General features: G+C 35.3%; 1 long non-coding RNA gene across 1 annotated transcript; it reads left to right on the top strand.

Annotated features, from left to right (window-relative positions):
* Positions 1-1,538: 1,538 nt before the first annotated feature.
* On the top strand, positions 1,539-19,627 carry LOC123538521 (uncharacterized). Its single transcript, XR_006683744.2, has 2 exons — positions 1,539-1,630; positions 9,815-19,627. It is a non-coding gene; the product is annotated as an uncharacterized LOC123538521 (long non-coding RNA).
* Positions 19,628-20,543: the final 916 nt, after the last annotated feature.

Here is a 20,543-nt window from a genome sequence, read left to right as displayed (position 1 = left end):
ATAGTGCATTCGTGTCCGGTCCATATCTTTGTCATCCATGGATGGATTTTCAAATAACTTGGCATGAATGTGTACCACAGTAAGACGACGTGTCGTGCGCAAGACCCAGGTCCGTAGCTCAAAAGTCAAGGTCACACTTAGACGTTAAAGGTCATATTTCATGATAGTGCAATTATGGGCATGTCCGGTCCATATCTTTGTCATTCATGCATGGATTTTAAAATAACTACGCATGAATGTGTGGCACAGTAAGACGACGTGTCACGCGCAAGACCCAGGTCCGTAGGTCAAAGGTCCTAAACTCTAACATCGGCCATAACTATTCATTAAAAGTGCCATCGGGGGCATGTGTCATCCTATGGAGACAGCTCTTGTTTTTTCTGATAAAGAATGATGTTACTGCTAATTTATGGACTTTTCCTCTTCAAATTTTGAGTAACTCTGTCATTTGAAGCTCCATACTCTTACTGCTTGAACTCACGTGACCAGAAGATATAGTACGGAGCCCGATTTGTAAACAAATCGGCTCACTTCAAGTATTATTTTTGGTTATAACTTTGTTAATACTGAAATAAAGACATACTGAGAAATTTTCCTCACTTATCAGGGGAAGGAAGCGTGCAAATACTACGATTAAGTCAATTTCGCTGTTAGCGTTTTCTCCCCTTGTGAGCTAACGCCTTCCTCTCTCTTGATTCTTGAAAGAAGGCAGATTAATTTGATACTTTTTGCAAAAGTGCGACGGTGTAGACCTACTTCGCTGGACACAAAATATTGTGCTATGGCACGAAGCATTTTACCTAAAGTATATAATGGGTCAAAGTTAATATGAAACAGATATGACAGAAATAAGCAATTTCATTGAAAATTAGCGGAGAAAAATTGCAAAGATTAATTAACCTAGTCCCAATGCGTGACTCTAGTTACCTCTCCTGACGGTCCGTTCACAGAGTAATATCAGGCTGAAATGAAATGAAAGTGATAATTAGGTTACGGGTTGGACTAAGATTAACCATGTAACGACCAACACTAATCTAAAATCCTTAATTTCTGAGACCAGTGTAAATAAAGAGAAAGACACTATAATTTTCAAAAAAATGTTTGTTTTTTTTCTCTAAAAATCTAAGCACATTGAGCATAGATCTAATAATGATAGAAAAAAATGTTGATCTAAAGCACTGTTTAATCATGTTAAGTGTCAAAACAGGACATGAATTCGCGGTAATACATATACGTACATCCGATAATTGGTATACAAGGAAAGAGGCGCACAAAGGGAATCCTACACAGAGATATGACATCTCCGACAGTCCTGTAGATCTACTTCTCGAAAATAATACAGAAAAATCATATTATAAACGTGAAACATTACAACAGCAGTATTAAAATTATTTGCGTTACGCAATAAGGAGTATAAAACCACTTGCTGTATCTAGAATTTTAAATATTGAATGATCTGACGCCTCATTTCCTGAACTCATTATGTAAAATAAATAATTACGTCATTAATCATGAAATGGTGACGTCATAGATAAACTCGTGAATGACTTCATAACAAGCAAACTGCCGAGAGGCAAGAGCTACAAAATTAATAATTCATCAATTAAACGGTCGCCGGTGCAATTTAATGGTAAGATATTTAAACACATTATATTACAAATCATGGCTATCAATGTGTTTCATAAAGTAAGTCACTAGTGTCCCTACTGTAACGCAGTGTGTTATCCTCGGGTAAACACTATCCTGTTTTCTCATATTCTCGGGGGCCTGAGGGGTTGTTTTTATTCCCAGTAACAGATAAACCATTTTATGAACAGCATTTGGGTGTTATCTTGTAGAAAATTCACTTGTCTTTCAGATTGTGTCTTAAAATGTTACAGAAATTATCCCATTTAGATCTAATTATTTTGTTACTGTATTTGATACCACCCTCATCCGCAGAAATTGACCAAGAAAAGAAGAGTTTCTCGTATTCCCGTGGATTTATAGGGCCTATTTGACTTTTCATCACAAATAAGTTGTAGAATTTAAAACATAAAAATTAGAGTCAGTGTAGATCTACCCGGTTTCGCACTGTACGCGGTTTCGCACACCCAGTAAATTCATGTACTTTGTGAGAATAAAGCAGAAAATTCAACAATTCTTTGTTATTATTTCACGAGAGTGGGTTATTCCCTACATAATTTGACACAATGGGTCCTTCCCCACTGGAGCCTCGTTCTGGTAAGTGCACACAAAAACAATAATAATATCCATGGAGACCAGTAGGTCAGCTGAAAAATATTAAGTTTCATGAAAATAATGACTATGCAAACAACAACAAGGTGCAAAATAAATTGAAAAATCACTATTCCATCATACAGGTAAGTATTTACCTACTACTTTACTTATTAGTAAATGAAAACTATTTCAACAGTTATTGAAGTTCTCCCAACCTGCAAAATGCCTTCAACTTGATTGTTTGCTTTACGTTTTTATTAAAACAGAGAACTTACTCGAATAATTAGGCTTGTGGGGGTCTTTTGTGATTCAACAGCTTCTGTTGTTTTATTTTTGTTTCATGTATTCAGTTGTTTTAGCCTTTTCTGCTTTTAGAAGTAAAAACAGGGTTTGGTACCTAGCTTTCACTTTCATAACTGCTTTTAAATTTCAGTTAAATTGAATTATATTTATAAATGGTTAAAAAGTTAATTAATATTTTTCTGTTAAATAACTGCATTGTTATCACTGAGTTCTATAAATTATCAGGGTGTGCGAAACCGGGTACACTGACTCTACCATTGTGTAATAAAAATATGTATTCTGTAGTAAATACAGCACTGAGAAATATGACAATTAATTGCATAATCAATAATTTAAGGCAAATTTGCTAACACCACCAGAAAAAAAATAAGGATTTTTTTTGAAAATTTAGTAAAATGCTGATAGTTTCGTCAGTATGCGTTCAAATCACTTGAAATTTTCAGTGTCAGTTTTGTAACATTCCTGTCTAGAAAATAACAAACATTAAATTATTTGACAACTTTACTGTAAGGCAAAAAACGAGAATATGAGAAACCCTGAGAATACGAGAAACAGGGAATACAGTAAGAAATTCCTGAGGCTGAGTCCGGGTAGATCTAAATGCCAGGAAATACCAAATTATGTGGGATCTGTTGACCATTTGCATTCCCGTAGCCTGTTTCAATTTTCGTGGTTTTGGCCAGTGTGATTTCAAGTGGGCTAGATCTACAGAGTAACGATTCAATAGAAATTTTTCCCTGTGTCCAAGACTGATGTCAACAGCATATTCAGATGCCATGTTGACACTTGTCTTCTGAAATTGGAAAAGAATAATTTGAATACAAACTTTAAATAGAAGGTTTCAAAAGTCACAAAATCAATCTAATAAGACAGTGAGAAAATATTTTAAACAAAACAGATCTCTAGCACGGTTATGTTTTAAAAGATGGTGACTCAAAACATATCCTTTTTTTTCTCATAATCTTGGCAGATACACAATGCCCTGTGCCTCATTTTCAGTTTGTCAGCCACATATATCTGGAATAAATATCGATGGTAGATAAATATTATTTCAGGTCCCCGAGTTAGCTCCCTTTTATATGAAAACGCCATTTGTAACGAGTAGATTAGCTAAAAGAATGAAATGTAATCTCCTGTTAGAAAAGCAAACTAAGGAGTATTACTATCATAATTTTAATGGGAAAAAAATGTCCAAGGTGATATGAACATGCTTTGTCATTATTAGATTAGGCTAGACAAGCTTACTGTCGCTGAGTGGCTGCTTTTTTAGCTATTTCAATGACATTTTATAAAAAATACATTTCCTATTTTTCAAATTATTACTTCATTTCTTAAGGCAATATCTTTCTAAAAATGTTAAGAAATTTGTTGAATTTATTGCAAAAAAGATTCTGCTCCATAAAATTGTTTCTCCTACTTTTTCTCTCTTGATGCAAGAAAAAATGTAAACAAAAGGGAGACCACTACTTCCAACAAAAGGATATGTTCCAGAATGCATAATTAGTAATGTTATAGTTACTTCCCCTTTAGTGGTGATAGAACATAAAAAATACAGGAAGTGAATAATTGCTTCTCCCTTAGAATTTCTTAACTTCCTTTGCGCATGCGCAGTGAGCACTTTACGATTTGAAGTTTTTGAGGCAGATTGCTTGTAAATGCGAGTTGATTATGATTTTATTTCTGCAATAATAAAATACTTGTGAGGTAATCTATTCTTTTTGTTTGCTGCTGTATTTATGAAAATTGAAAATCGTTTCCAACTTTCTAAGTTACTAAATAAAAGCAAAGTTTCACCGCCGAATTTGTTCTTGAAGAACATGTCTTTTCCACCGAAAAAATCACGAGCGTATTTATGAATTTTCAAGTGAGTGGCACTTTCTACTTTCAATCGATGGCGGCCATATTTGTTTACATTAAAGGTCAAGGTCATTGAAATAACTAGCTTTTTAATTTCTGACTTTTGCAGTTTGACCGTCACAATATAAAACAAACTGTATACGTCAGATTAGTTCGACTAAGGTTAAGCTAGCTTAAACATTTCAGCTCAGAGATGTTTATATGTTGTTGCGGATCTCTGAGCTGAAATGAATCCCGTACTGAAACCTAATCACGAATCTTGCTAAAAGTCTGTCACGCTATATTTTTATCAAATGAAGTCCAGTGGACTCACCTTTTACTTTAAAATATTTCTTATCCATTTTTCTTTTGATCTTGCATAGAATAATACATGCAATATAATTTTAACACAAGTTATACACACTAGTTTCAAATTGGTACCCCTGTCAGCAATATTTATCGTCCGGTTACCGGACGACTAGCAAATCCTCAGGGGATTTTCTAGCCGTCCGGTAATAGATTTCCTAATGAATAAGTAATGATTTTATATGGTTTTAATAGTATTTACTTAAAATACTGATATAAAATTTATCTGCAAACAAAATTTTTTGTGAGTATATACTATTTAAGATTTTCAATAAGTCGCTGCATTATTCAGCCGATAAAACAAATGTTTGCCGAAATCAATAATGGCGAGATTGCCATGAAGTCGCTCATTAAAATCTGTTCATATGATGGCTTTCATAGGATCGGAATTTTTAAAATTTAACAACTTTTTCACTGGTTTTAAAAAATTAAAACAGTTTTGGAATACTTTAAAATTTCATATTTTAATATTCAAATATTTTTTAATGAATAACTATTAAATGACATTTAATTTCAAAAGCGGCAGAGTGATGTACAAAAATTTAAGAAAAACAGTTAAGTTAAACGTTCATAATTAAGCCATTTTATTTCGAAATAATAGTCAAAATTAATAAATGAATTGTTTGTTTTATAAGCTTTCCATTCTTGAAAATATATATATAAATTTGTGTATTAAGAATTAAAGTCTTTAGAAAAACATCACTTTTTACAAATAACATGGACGCTCTCGGCAATCAATATATTATTTCTAAAAAAGAATATCAACGGATTTGTATACAGACATGATCTCATTCGTTTTATCGACTTAAATTAAAAATCAGATAAATCTGTTCATATGATGGCTTTCATAGGATCGGAATTTTTAAAATTTAACAACTTTTTCACTGGTTTTTAAAAATTAAAACAGTTTTGGAATACTTTAAAATTTCATACTTTAATATTCAAATATTTTTTAATGAATAACTGTAATCTTATCTTATCTCCTCTCCCCTCCTCTCCTCCCCCCTTCCGTCCCCTCCCCTCCCCTCCTCCCTCTCCCCTCCTCCCCTCTCCCCTCCTCTCCTCTCCTCTCCCCTCCTCTCCTCTCCTCTCCTCTCATCCGCATCGCTCCTCTCCACTCCACTCCCCTCCCCTCCCCCTTCTCCCCTCTCCCCTCTCCCCTCCTCTCCCCTCCTCTCCTCTCCTCTCCTCTCCCCTCCTCTCCTCTCCTCCCCTCCCCTCTCCCCTCCTCCCTCTCCTCTCCTCTCATCTCCTCTCATCTCATCTCCTTTCCTCTCCATCTCCATCTCATCTATCAGATAAATTCAAATGAAACTTACATGCAGGGCACTAGTGTGCAAGCAACATTTGGGGACAGGTACCCATTGCCATGTCCACAGTTATAAAAGGGAAATTTTTCATCATTTTAAGACAAAAAGGGGAAGTTTTTAGCCATATATTTTATGTTACTATTTTTCACACTTATTAATACTGTTTTCAATTATTTCTAACTAATGTAACTATATTGCAGCAGTAACCTTCTTTAGAGGCCTTGTAATATAGCTTGAAAGCGAGTTCATAATGTAGTTGTGTCAAACAACCTATTATCAGGGGAATTTTCTTTTGAGAAAGGGGGGAAAAATGTATTATTTTATGAGGGTAATGGGGCCTATATTCGGCCCCAAAACCGGCCAAATAGGTGCCCTGATATGTATCAAAAGTGGATAAGATTTCTCATTGATTTCCAAAATTACGAATTTTCTGGTGATTTAACCTTTAGCCTGCTAAATTTCTATAATGGATTGGTCCATCATTCAATTTGGGCAGTACCATTTATCATTTGAAGGGGTGTTTACTTAAAATTTACTGACTGAATAGCGAACAGTGCAGACCGTGATCAGACTGCACGAATGTGCAGGCTGATCTTGGCCTGCACTGGTTGCAAAGGCAGAATCACTTGCCGCCAGCAGGTTAAAGGTTAAACTTCTGGATGTACTTGTAGTGTACACAATAAACATTTATTCTTCTACACAGCAATATGCGGAAGCGATAAAACAGATAACTTTACATGTCAGTTTATTGTGATTTATCCTCTATTATTATGGTCCTTCGAAGTTTCAATGGTAAGATTGCCTGTCATAAATATAAAACAATCTTACAGTCAAATCATTTTGACTTCTTGACCCATAGGCACAAGTATAGGACCAGCTGGGATGAAAAAAACTGACCAGACGGATAAAATCTCCTGTTTTCATCCTAAATCAATCCAGAATGGAATATAAATCATATGGTGAAATATATGCACACCTTTCAAATGATCTATGCCATTTACACAAGTCCAGTATCCAGAGGTTCGAGTCTGCAGTCATCATCAATGGATTCACTTCCAGAGTTTTTTTCCCCAATAAATCTACCTCCGGTAAAAGGAGGTAATTTAATCCCAATGCAAAGAAGTATGTTTTTTCCCAAAATTTGAATTTAAAATTCCCAAATGATTATACCTTAAATAGAGTTTTGCTGTTTAAAGATAGTTTTGCTAATTTGTATGTATATTTAGGTAAATTATAATATATACTGTTGAACAATACTGAAATGCAATTCATTAATATTTCACACAAAAAACACATTTATGTAGACTTTGGTAATTTGCAAATTGTCCCTATTAAGACAATTTCAGAGAGCATTTTCCCAATTCCACCGGTGTGGGTGGCATTCCCAAATTGATGAAAAAAAAGGCATGACTTCCCATGCCGTTGTGAAATAAATTCTCCGGGAAGTTACACAAACTAATAATTCTATCACTGTTTTGCGAAGTGAGACCAACCACAGGTCTCTAGCCCTTCCCATTTGATAATGAAATATATGTCTGGAAATGAGTTCCTTCCTGCTGAAAGACCTAGGTAGATAAAAATGCGGCACTACGAAACAGTACAAAAACATAATGTATCTAAAATATGGTGGTCAGGTGAGCATGGAACAAATTCATTAGCTAAGGTAGTAACTAGTGTTAACAATTAAATATGTAAAATTAGGCCACTAATTACAACCACCAGTAGCATCAGGTATATGAGATATTTATTATTTTTCCCTTGGGATTTGATTTAAAGTCTGTGGAATCAAGTTCAAGGACCTTAGGTCACTGTTACTAAAAATAGAAAATAAAAAGTTTCAGCTTAAGAATTTATGTGTCAAATGATGGTTAATTAAACTTGGCTTACAGAAAAAAACCAAGACTGGAATTGCATATGGGGTCATTGGGGTCAGGTTCAAGGTCAGTAATACTTATTTAATTTGCATATATATCATATTATTTAGAAAAGTCCACTGTGGTGCAGCGGTTTAGAGCGCAGGTTGAGTCAAAGCTACATTTTGTGCTGTGGAATAGATGGGTCTCTGAGCTCCTACCATTCTTTTTTCCTTTTTTTGTAATAAAAAAGGAACAATTTAGATTCCATAGGGTCAAGATCAAGATTTTTATTATTATTTTGCTTGAATCATGAAGAAGGTGGTTTCCAGTTTATAATTTTATTTACCCTTGACATACTGTCACCAAACTTTGTATAAAGCAGCTTATTATGAAGAACTAGCTTTGGATTGTATTTGGGATCACTGTTACTAAAAAAAAGAAAAACACTTTCCTATCCCACGCTCTAGTTAGGAATGAGGTATTGCAGTTGAACTTTATAGGTAGGTAGCTTAGTTGGAAAGAAAGGTTTGGGGGACTCAGGTTTTGTTTTGCCACAAGGTCATTCATCTCAATAGCCTATTGGAACAGCCATGCTTCAAGTGAGGGTGGCCTTCGGTTTGATCCGTGGCAGTGTTGTTGCTGTCATACCAAACATGAAAAATGGTACTTACAAACAGCTTCCTCACCTTGCGCTGAGCATTAAGAGGATAGTACTGTTCAGTCTGCTGTCAATATAATGTGACTTAAGGGTGTTACCATGTCATGACTTTGTGTCTACAGCGTGATATTCCAGTGAGGCAGCACTAGCACTGTAAAGTTGGGCATTGCACTTACTGATATGACTGAAAAATTATTGAAAGGAAACATGTACACATTTTGATGTATTCTTTTTACTGTCAGATTTATTGTGTCATAAAATGTATTTTCAGTTATCAGAAATTATTTTAGATCTTCAGTATTTTAACTTATAAATAGAAAAAAGAAATATGTTTACTTGGAGATATCCAATACCCTGTTTTGTTAAATAAGCTTTTGTGTTTTTGATATCCTCAAATTGTATTTAGGACACCCCCAAAACTTTCAGTATTATCTACATGTTTATGATTAGTGACATTTTTAAATGCACAGTAGACTAAGATATCACAAAATACATTTATGACATCATAAATTGAAAGAAGTGTATCACAAAAAATAAATCAAAGCATGTCACAGAATGAACGTTACCAATATCACTAAATGAAGAATAATTAGTAAAACTACACCCCATGGTTTGCCTCAATAATATTTCAAGAATATGTGTTTAAATGTTGGATTGTCTATAGTCAAAAAGTAGGCCAATAAGTCAAATTATGGAAAAACCATGGTGACCCATAGGGATTTTATAATTCCTACCTGATCTGTATTAAACATTGTAAGAATGTTTTTCTTTATAAAATCTGGTCAGGTTAGAAACCTGGTTGTGTGGGTAAAAAAACAGGTCAAATTATTATTGGCTAATGTGAGCAATGACTGTAGCAATAATTTTCAAAGAACAGTTCTCCACGCTGAAGAGCATCGACTGAATGCGTATGCATACCAATGACCCTGCTTCATTAATATTCATTTTTTCGGAAAAGTGCCAACACATTTTTGTTACTTCGAGGTGTCAGTCAAAGGTAGGCGGAGAATCCGATATGATTTGTAAACGTCAATTAAATGAACATGACTGGCTTAAATGAACACGACTGACTGCAATTCTGATTGGTCAGATATAGATTTCATACTATGTCAGATGGAGTCCATGAAGATAATTCTTCGAGAAAAAGAAACCTCGGTCGATTTCTTTTTCATGAAGAATTCACTTCATAAACTCTACCTATAACTTCGTGCCCATCTTATTTTATTGATTTATGATTTTACTAATCTATTTTATTTATTTTTCAGACATCTGAGATGAGGATTAAGTGTGGTAGCAATTATCACAAAGTAAATCTTAGTGTGTACCACAAATGTTAGAGGAACTGGTTAAGTATAAATACATGTACATGAAACATGTACTTCCCAAAGTTTGCATTTAGTAGTTCCTGATTATATACTAGATTAAATATGCTTTCGTCTGGAAATTGGAATAAATATGAGAAACAGTACAAGAGAGAACAATAGGAAATGTGATTTTTGCGGTTCTATGTGCTGGAAGTGGTGACTGGAAGAGGCCTACGGGGAATTCTGTCAGGAAGAGATATGCTCTGAGTGCTTGTTGAAAGGTAAAATGGAAAATGTCATAAACAAATCTGTGGAGAATAGATACAAGTGTGAGATATGTAGCTATGCTAGCAATATTAGTTGGAATTTTAGGAGACATATGAGAACACATACTGGAGTGAAATGTTTTAAATGTGATTTTTGTAGCTATGCAAGCGCTGAAAAGGGAGACCTGAAAAGACATACGAATTTACACACGGCTGAGAAATGTTTAAAGTGCGATTTTTGTGACTATACAAGTAACTTCAACTATAGTCTTAAAACTCATGTTAGAATGCATACTGGGGAGTGTTTTAAGTGTGATATTTGTACTTTCACAAGCAATTTTGATAGTGTTGTTAGAAGACATAAGAAAATTCATACAGGAGAAAAAAACTTTAAGTGTGATTTATGTAATTATGCAAGTAACCGAAGTGTTAATTTGAAAAGGCATAAAACAGTACATACAGGTGAAGCTGGAGAAAAATGCTATACATGTGGTATTTGTAACTATGCAAGTAATGGACGCAGACATCTTGAAAGACATATGGAAGTACATACAGGAGAAAAACACTTTTTGTGTCATGTTTGTGGTTTGAGATACAGAAAGAATGTAACGTTGAAAACACATATGAGAATACATACTGGAGAGAAATATTTGAATTGTAACTTGTGCTGAAAGGCAAGGTTGAAGAAACATACGAGAATACACTTGAGAGAGAAATATTTTATTTATATGTTTCAAATTTGATCTTTGCGACTTTACCTAAAACTTACACTGTAAACTAAACAATCATACTAGGATACATACAGGGAAGTGCTTTAAATGTGACGTTTACAAGTGCTTATGCTGAACCAGTCAAAGCTGTCGGTTGAAAAGACATATGACCTAGTATACATACATACAGGAGAAAATACTTTTAATTGTGATTTCTGTTACAAAATAATCTAAAAGCGCATATAACAATACATACAGGCGAAAAATGTTTTAAATGTGATATATTGTAGTTTTGCAAGTAATTGCATGCAGTCATCTGAAAAGACACAGGATGTACATACAGAGAATAAACTCTTTATGTGATGCTTGTGGTTGCAATTTGGGCAGAGTGACACTTTTAAAATACACACGAAAAGACATACTGGAGAAAAATGCTTTAAGTGAGTTTTTTAGCTCACCTGAGCAAAATGAGTTTTTGTGATCGCTCGATGTCCGTCGTCTGTCTGTATGTCGTGTCAACATTTAGCTTGTGTATGCGATAGAGGCAGTATTTTTCAACTTATCTTCATGAATTTTTGTCAGAATGATTACCTTGATAAAATCTAGGCCAAGTTCGAAAATGGGTTATCTCTGGTCAAAAACTAGGTCACTAGGTCAAATCAAAGAAAATCCTTGTGTATGCGATAGAGGCTGTATTTTTAATTGGTCTTCATGAATTTTGTCAGAATGATTACCTTGATGAAACCTAGGCCAAGTTCGAAAATGAGTCATCTGGGATCAAAAACTAGGTCACTAGGTCAAATCAAAGAAAAACCTTGTGTATGCAATAGAGGCTGTATCTTTCAATTGATCTTCATGAAATTTGGTCAGAATGATTGCCTTGTTGAAATCTAGGTTGAATGTGAATATGGATTATCTGAAGTCAAAAACTTGGTCACTAGGTCAAATTATAGAAAAATCTTGTGTATGCGATAGAGACTGTATTTTTCAATTGACTTTCATGAAATTTGGTGAGAATGATTGCCTCGAGGAAATCTAGATCAAATTCAAATATGGGTCATCTGGGGTCAAAAACTAGGTCACTATGTCAAATCAAAGAAAAACCTTGTGTATGCAATGGAGGCTGTATTTTTAGCTCGACTATTCGAAGAATAGTCTAGCTATTCTACTCACCCTGGCGTCGGCGTCGGCGTCGGCGTCACACCTTGGTTAAGTTTTTGCATGCAAGTACATACAGCTATCATTTAAAGGCATATAGCTTGAAACTTATTTATTCTTTTTCTAGGTCAATTACCAACCTCACTGGGTCAAGTTCCATAACTCTAACATGTATTTTGAGCAAATTATGCCCCCTTTTGGACTTAGAAAATTCTGGTTAAAGTTTAACATGCAAGTTACTATCTCCAAAACTAATGCAGATATTGAATTGAAACTTCACATGTGTCTTCGGGGTTATAAAACTAGTTGATAGCACCAAGTCCCATAACTCTGACCTTCATTTTGGCCAAATTATGCCCCCTTTTGGACTTAGAAAATTCTGGTTAAAGTTTTGCATGCAAGTACATACAGCTATTACTAAAAGGCATATAGATTTGAAACTTTTTTTTTCTTTTTCTAGATCAATTACCTACCTCACTGGGTCAAGTCCCATAACTCTGGCATGTATTTTGGCCAAATTATGCCCCCTTTTGGACTTAGAAAATTCTGGTTAAAGTTTTGCGTGCAAGTACATACAGCTATTACTAAAAGGCATATAGATTTGAAACTTATTTTTTCTTTTTCTAGATCAATTACCTACCTCACTGGGTCAAGTCCCATAACTCTGACATGTATTTTGGCCAAATTATGCCCCCTTTTGGACTTAGAAAATCCTGGTTAAAGTTTTACATGCAAGTAACTATCTCCAAAACTACTTCAGATATTAAATTGAAACTTCACATGTGTCTTCGGGGTTATAAAACTAGTTGATAGCACCAAGTCACATAACTCTGACTTGTATTTTGGGCAAATTATGCCCCCTTTTGGACTTAGAAAATCTTGGTTAAAGTTTTGCTTGCAAGAACATACAGCTATTACCAAAAGGCATATAGCTTTGAAACTTATTTATTCTTTTTCTAGGTCAATTACCAACCTCACTGGGTCAAGTTCCATAACTTTTAACATGTATTTTGAGCAAATTATGCCCCCTTTTGGACTAATGCAGATATTGAATTGAAACTTAACATGTTTCTTCGGGGTTATAATACTAGTTGATAGCATCAAGTCCCATAAGTCTGATATGTCCCCCTTTTGAACTTAAAACTCTTTTGATATTTAACATTTTGGGTAATAATTTCCAGCTTCTGTGACAATATTCCGAATAGTCGAGCTTAGCTGTCTTACGGACAGCTCTTGTTCAATTGGTCCTTGTGAAATTGGTCAGAATAATTGCCTTGATGAAATCTTGATCGAGTTTGAATATGGGTCATCTGGGGTCAAAAGTAGGTCACTAGGTCCAATCAAAGAAAATCCTTTTGTATGCAATAGAGACTATTTTTCAGTTTATCTTCATGAAGTTTTGTCAGAATGATTGCCTTGATAAAATCTAGGTCAAGTTTGAATAAGGGTCATCTTGAGTCAAAAACTAGGTCATTAGGTCATATCTAAGAAAAATACTTGTTTAAACTCAAGAGACCACATTTTTGGTCCAGTCTTAAAGAAAATTGGCCAAAATATTTGTTTCCATGAAATCACTAGGTCAAACATGTTTACAGTTATGGTGTGTTTCTCAGGTGAGCGACCTAGGGCCATCTTGGCCCTCTTGTTTGTAGTTTTGAATGTATTCAGAGAAGCCATTGGAATGACATATGACAAAACATACAGATGGAAAAACCACTGTCTTACCTTGCATTGTTGCAAGAGGCGACTATAGAGTCTGAAATCTTGATTTTTCTGTATCTCTGTGATTCCAGCAGGTTTAAAAGTATTTATTACTTATCTAAGAATTTATGTTAATTTATGAGTCGTGAAACAGATATTTTAGTCCTGTGTAACCTGTAATATGTTGGTGTTCCTGTTTTTAGCTCACCTGTCACGAAGTGACAAGGTGAGCTATTGTGACCGCTTGATGTCCGTCGTGCGTCGTCCGTCAACAATTTTTAGCTAATATTACTCAGGTGAGCGATCCAGGGTCATCATGACCCTCTTGTTTACAAAGTTATCTGTTTGATGTTTTTAGCTGTTTTATTCAGTCAACATATTTGCATAGTTGTGGTCTAAACTTAGCTATTTTGCATAAGTTCAGTTGTGACATTATTTCAGTAAAACGTATCTATAGTAAACACACAAGTCTAATGGCCCCAGAAATGTTGACGAAAATGAGTCATCAGGGATCAAAAACTAGGTCACTAGGTCAAATCAAAGAAAAACCTTGTGTATGCAATAGAGGCTGTATCTTTCAATTGATCTTCATGAAATTTGGTCAGAATGATTGCCTTGTTGAAATCTAGGTTGAGGGTGAATATGGGTTATCTGAGATCAAAAACTGGGTCACTAGATCAAATTATAGAAAAATATTGTGTATGCGATAGAGACTGTATTTTTCAATTGACTTTCATGAGATTTGGTCAGAATGATTGCCTTGAGGAAATCTAGATCAAATTCAAATATGGGTCATCGGGGGTCAAAAAGTAGGTCACTAGGTCCAATCAAAGAAAATCCTTTTGTATGCAATATAGACTATTTTTCAATTTATCTTCATGAAGTTTTGTCAGAATGATTGCCTTGATAAAATCTAGGTCAAGTTTGAATAAGGGTCATCTTGAGTCAAAAACTAGGTCATTAGGTCATATCTAAGAAAATACTTGTTTAAACTCAAGAGACCACATTTTTGGTCCAATCTTAATGAAAATTGGCCAAAATATTTGTTTCCATGAAATCACTAGGTCAAACATGTTTACACTGTTATGGTGTGTTTCTCAGGTGAGCGACCTAGGGCCATCTTGGCCCTCTTGTTTGTAGTTTTGAATGTATTCAGAGAAGTCATTTGGAATGACATATGAGAAAACATACAGAGGAAAAACCACTGTCTTACCTTGCATTGTTGCAAGAGGCGACTATAGAGTCTGAAATCTTGATTTTTCTGTATCTCTGTGATTCCAGCAGGTTTAAAAGTATTTATTACTTATCTAAGAATTTATGTTAATTTATGAGTTGTGAAACAGATTTTTTAGTCCTGTGTTACCTGTAATATGTTGGTGTTCCTATTTTTAGCTCACCTGTCACGAAGTGACAAGGTGAGCTATTGTGACCGCTTGATGTCCGTCGTCCGTCAACAATTTGTAAAAAAAATCTTCTTCTTGAAAACCACGGGCAGAATTACACCAAACTTCACAGGAATGATCCTTGGGTGGCCCCCTTTCAAAATTGTTCAAAGAATTGAATTCCATGCAGCACTCTGGTTGCCATGGCAACCGAAAGGAAAAACTTTAAAAATCTTCTTCTCAAAAACCAGAAGCGCTAGAGCTTAGATATTTGGTGTGAAGCATTGCCTAATGGACCTCTACCAATTTTATTCAAATCATGACCCCAGGGTCAAAATTGACCCCGCCCCAGGGGTCACTTGATTTTACATAGGAAAATCTTAAAAAATCTTCTTCTCAAAAACCAGAAGCCCTAGAGCTTAGATATTTAACATGTAGCATTGCCTAGTGGACCTCTACTAAAATTATTCAAATCATGACCCCGAGGTCAAAATTGACCCCGCTCCAGGGGTCACTTGATTTTACATAGGAAAATCTTAAAAAAAAATCTAAAAATAAACAATAAGGCCTAGATCTTAGATATTTGACATGTAGCATAGCCTAGTAGACTTCTACAAAATTTATTCAAATCATGACCCCCGGGGTCAAATTGACCCCGCCCCATGGGGTTTCTTGATTGTACATAGAAAAATCTTCAAAATTTTCTAAAAATAAACCAGAAGGTCTAGAGCTTAGATATTTGACATGTAGCATTGCCTAGTGGACCTCTACAAAATTTGTTCAAATCTTGACCCCCAGGGTCAAATTGACCCAGCCCTAGGGGTTACTTGATTGTACATAGAGAAATCTTCATAAATTTGCTAAAAATAAACCAGAAGGCCTAGATATTTGATATGTAACATTGCCTTATAGACTTCTACAAACTTTGTTCAAATCATGACCCCCGGGGTAAAATTGGTCCCGCCACAGGGGTTACTTGATTTTACATCGAAAAATCTTCCAAAAAATTTCTAAAAATCATCAGTTTGACATTTGAAACATGTAGCTAATATTACCCAGGTGAGCGATCCAGGGTCATCATGACCCTCTTGTTTAAAAAGTTATCTGTTAGATGTTTTTAGCTGTTTTATTCAGTCAACATTTTTGCAGTATAGTTGTGGTCTAAACTTAGCTATTTTGCATAAGTTTAGTTGTGACATTATTTCAGTAAAACGTATCTATAGTAAACACACAAGTCTAATGGCCCCAGAAATGTTGATGTGAGTTTTTAATTTTAAATCAAAGTACATATGGCATTTCTTGATATTTCAAAGCAAATACTTAATACAGTCTGTCTGTAGTTGATGTTAAAAACAGTAAGGTTTAATGGGTAAACTAGCCAGTTCCCTTGTTACTACGTATTCTTGTCAGGCAATATCGCATTCTTTGGACATAAAGTTTAATGTAGCACAATGCACAAATGGCTTTCTGGAAAAACTGGAATGCCAAAATATCATGTGGAGAACACTTAATTTGTCATCATAACTGGTTAGCTATCTTAATACAATAGCAGAAGTAAGGCGTAAAAAATGTTTGTTTCCGGTATCTTGCTACTTTAAAAAGAAATTAGGGTAGGTAGGTTGGTAATTTTTTTTTTTATTATTAAGTAGCAGGTGGTAACCGTATTAATCATTTTGTGCTTTTTTAGCTCACCTGAGCAATGCTTTTCTGATCGCTCGATGTCCGGCGTCCGTCGTCTGTCGTCAAAAACTAGGCAACTAGGTCAAATCAAAGAAAACATTGTGTATGCGTTAGAGGCTGAATTTTTCATCTGATCTTCATGAATATTGGTCAGAATGATTACTTTGATGAAATCTAGGCCGAGTTTGGAAAGGGGTCAGCTGGGGTCAAAAACTAGGTCACTAGGTCAAATCAAGGAAAAACCTTGTGTATGCGATGGAGGCTGTACTTTTCAATTAATCTTCATGAATTTTGGTCAGGATGATTGCCTTGATAAAATCTAGGTCATGTTCGAATATGGGTCATCTGGGGTCAAAAAGTAGGTCACTAGGTCAGATCAAAGGAAAAGTTTGTATATGCCATATAGGCTGTATTTTTCAATAGATCTTCCTGAAATTTAGTCAAAATGATAACTTTAATAAATTCTAGGCCGAGTTCGAAAATGGGTCATCTGGGGTCAAAAACTAGGTCACTAGGTCAAATCAAGGAAAAAACTTGTGTATGTGATAGAGGCTGTATTTTTCAATTGATCTTTATGAATATTGGTCAGAATGATTGCTTTGATAATATCTAGGCCGAGTTTGAAAATGGGTCAGCTGGGGTTAAAAACTAGGTCACTAGGTCATATCTGAGAAAATACTTGTTTAAACTCAAGAGACCACATTTGTAGTCCGATCTTAATGAAAATTGACCAAAATATTTGTTTTCATGAAATCACTAGGTTAAACATGTTTACACTGTTATAGTGTGTTTCTCAGGTGAGCAACCTAGGGCCATCTTGGTCCTCTTGTTTCTAATAGTGAATGCATTAATAATGCCTGTAAGTGCGACATGTATTGATACACATGTGTTACATTTAAACATGTGAAAAACACCTGTGACTGTCACTGACTTTCAAACAACTGTAGTGCACTATTGCAGAGTAGATGAACTGTAAATGTTATTACGAAGAAGTATATGAACAACTGGCATAATTCATTTGAAAACACACGCAAGGAAAAGTAGACTAAAATTTTGACATTGCTAAGAAAATTTTCATTCATTTAGGATGTAAAGAGATGTGTGAGGGAGATTAGAAATAGATATGACGTTCATTTGCGTAAGTCACAGAACTATAATTGTTGAGTAAATGTGGGAATACAAATAGAGCAGGTTTTAAAATTATTGTTTATACAAATTCAGATCATCAAGTGTTATGTTAGAAATATATTGAAAATGTATGCAGAATATGCAAATTTTGATTCCATAACTCGTGTTTTTATTTCGATGTAAATGAGATGTGGAACCAAAATTTGTAGTCCTGTTTGGCGTCATATAACCTATACTGTGTTGGTGCGCTGTAAAACCCAAATAAATAAATAAGTAAGTATGCAGAATAGTAAAAACGTACTTTTGAAATTAGCTGACCAAGTCAAAAGAAAAGAGCTTTAAAGAAAACATATCGAAATGTGACAAATGTGTTTAACTACATTTCTATGCAGCAGTCTGAAGACATTGATATAAAAAAGGGTCAGACAAAATGATTGAAGGGAAATTCTGGTCCATTATAGTAGATGCAAAACTTGTGAAATTTCACTGGCAGTAGTAATGTACGTTGTCGAAGATGTCAGAATCTGACTATGTGTGGATTCAGGCAAAAGCATTTATATATGTGGATTATTATGGCAAAAACATTTATGTGTTTATTCCCAGGCTATGTTTTACAACCTGTGTGCCAAAGAGAAATTTAAATCTGAGGAAGAAAAAGTTTATGGTTATTATGCCTCCTTCGAAGAAGGAGGGGTATATGTTTTGCAGATGTTGGTCGGGTCAGTCGGTCTGTAGGTATATATACCAATCCGTTTACGGATGATAACTCAAGCACACTTGGGCCTAGGATAATGAAAGTTGATAGGGTGATTGGTCATAATCAGCAGATGACCCCTATTGATTTTGAGATCAGTAGGTCAAAGGTCAAGGGCACAGTGACCTGAAACAGTTAAACTGTTTCTTGATATTTCAAGAATGCTTTGGCCTATGATCATGAAAGTTGATAGGAAGGTTGGTCATGACCAGCAGATGACTTCTATTGATTTTGGGGTCAATAGGTTTAAGGTCAAGGTCACAATTACCAGGAACAGTTAAACAATGTCCGGATGCTAACTCAAGAATGCTTTGGCCCAGGGTCATGAAAGTTTATAGGAAGATTGGTCATGACCAGCAGATGACCCCTATTGATTTTGAGGTCAATAGGGCAAAGGTCAGGGTCACAGTGACCAAGAACAGTTGAACAGTTTCCAGATGATAACTCAAGAACGCTTGGGCCGAATATCATGAACGTTGATAGGGAGGTTGGCCATTACCAGCAGATGACCCCTATTGATTTTAAGGTCAGTAGGTCAAAGGTCACAGTGACCCAGACTGGAACTGTTTAACCGTTTCCAGACGGTAACTTGAGAACGCTTGGGCCTAGGATCACGAAACTTGATAGGTAGGTTGATCATGATCAGCAGATGACCCCTATTGATTTTGAGGTCAGTAGGTCAAAGGTTAAGATCACATTGACCCAGCACAGTAGAACTTTTGTGTATACAGTTACCAAATAATTTCTGTTCCTTGTGCAATTACTGAATGCATCAAGGGGTGCATTTCGTGTTCAGTAAGCTCTTGTTTATGTTGGATTTGCTGACTACAGGACTGTAATCAGTGCAATTAACTGTGTCTGTAACTGAACGTATGATTTATTATTAATGTGGATATCTGTTTCTTTTACTGTTTGTTTTAAAAACTTGTTACGTATCTTTTTAACTATGTTAGATGTTAAATTGTTAATTATAATATTGAAGTTTACGAAATACATTATTTTGTTCTTCTATACTTCCAAGTAAATTCTTGCTATGTGTCCTGCCCTTGGTACACCACCTACCCCTCCCCCTCCGCTGCACAGATGTGCAGGCTGATCATGATCTACACTGGTTGCAAAAGCAGAATCAATCATGTCCAGCATGATAAGGGTTAAGGGGCTAAAAGTCGATGTAACAGTGACATTAAGACTGAAAATTGCATTGTTTCCAGTCGGTATCTAGAGAACGGTCAAACCTTTTAGAATCATTGACTCTAGATGACGCCCATTGTGTAGGGGAGATCTAAACTCAATGTCATATTTACATAGAGAATATATAGGTTTCAGTTAAGGTCGCTGACTTCAAATCATTTGCCCCTCACCGATGTGGGTTCGAGCTTTACTCGAGTCAGGGCGTTGAATTCTTGTGAGGAAGCCACTTCTGGAAGGTCGGTAGTTCTACCCAGGTTCTTTCTCCACCATCAAAGCTGGAAAGTCGCCGAATGACCTATAATTGTGTCGGTGCGACGTTAAACCCAACAAATATATATATATATATATATATATATATATATATATATATATATATATATATATATAACCATGTTTGGAAGGAAATGACGTCAACGTCATCAGACAACGTTTGCGTTCCCGCACATTAAATGAACATTCAATGACACTGTCCAACATAAAAAAAATCTTGTTTTCAATATAACAGTTGAGTGGAACATATGCAATTAGAAGGTTATAAAGCAGGGCTGGTGTACCTTAAAGCCATATGGGCATACTAGGAGAGGTATTGGTCCGAGGGTAAATACCGGTCTAATAATAAAAACTATGCCAATATCACCTTACAGCACACCAGTCCAATGTGCAAAAACAACAGGAGAAAAATATTACTGGAACCTATACTCACATGTGAAATTCCATGGT

The sequence above is a fragment of the Mercenaria mercenaria genome, chromosome 18, assembly GCF_021730395.1.
Source record: "Mercenaria mercenaria strain notata chromosome 18, MADL_Memer_1, whole genome shotgun sequence".
In the NCBI taxonomy this organism is placed as follows: Eukaryota; Metazoa; Mollusca; class Bivalvia; order Venerida; family Veneridae; genus Mercenaria; species Mercenaria mercenaria.
The sequence above is the reverse complement of the archived record's forward strand: the minus strand, read 5'-3'. Positions and strand labels throughout refer to the sequence as shown.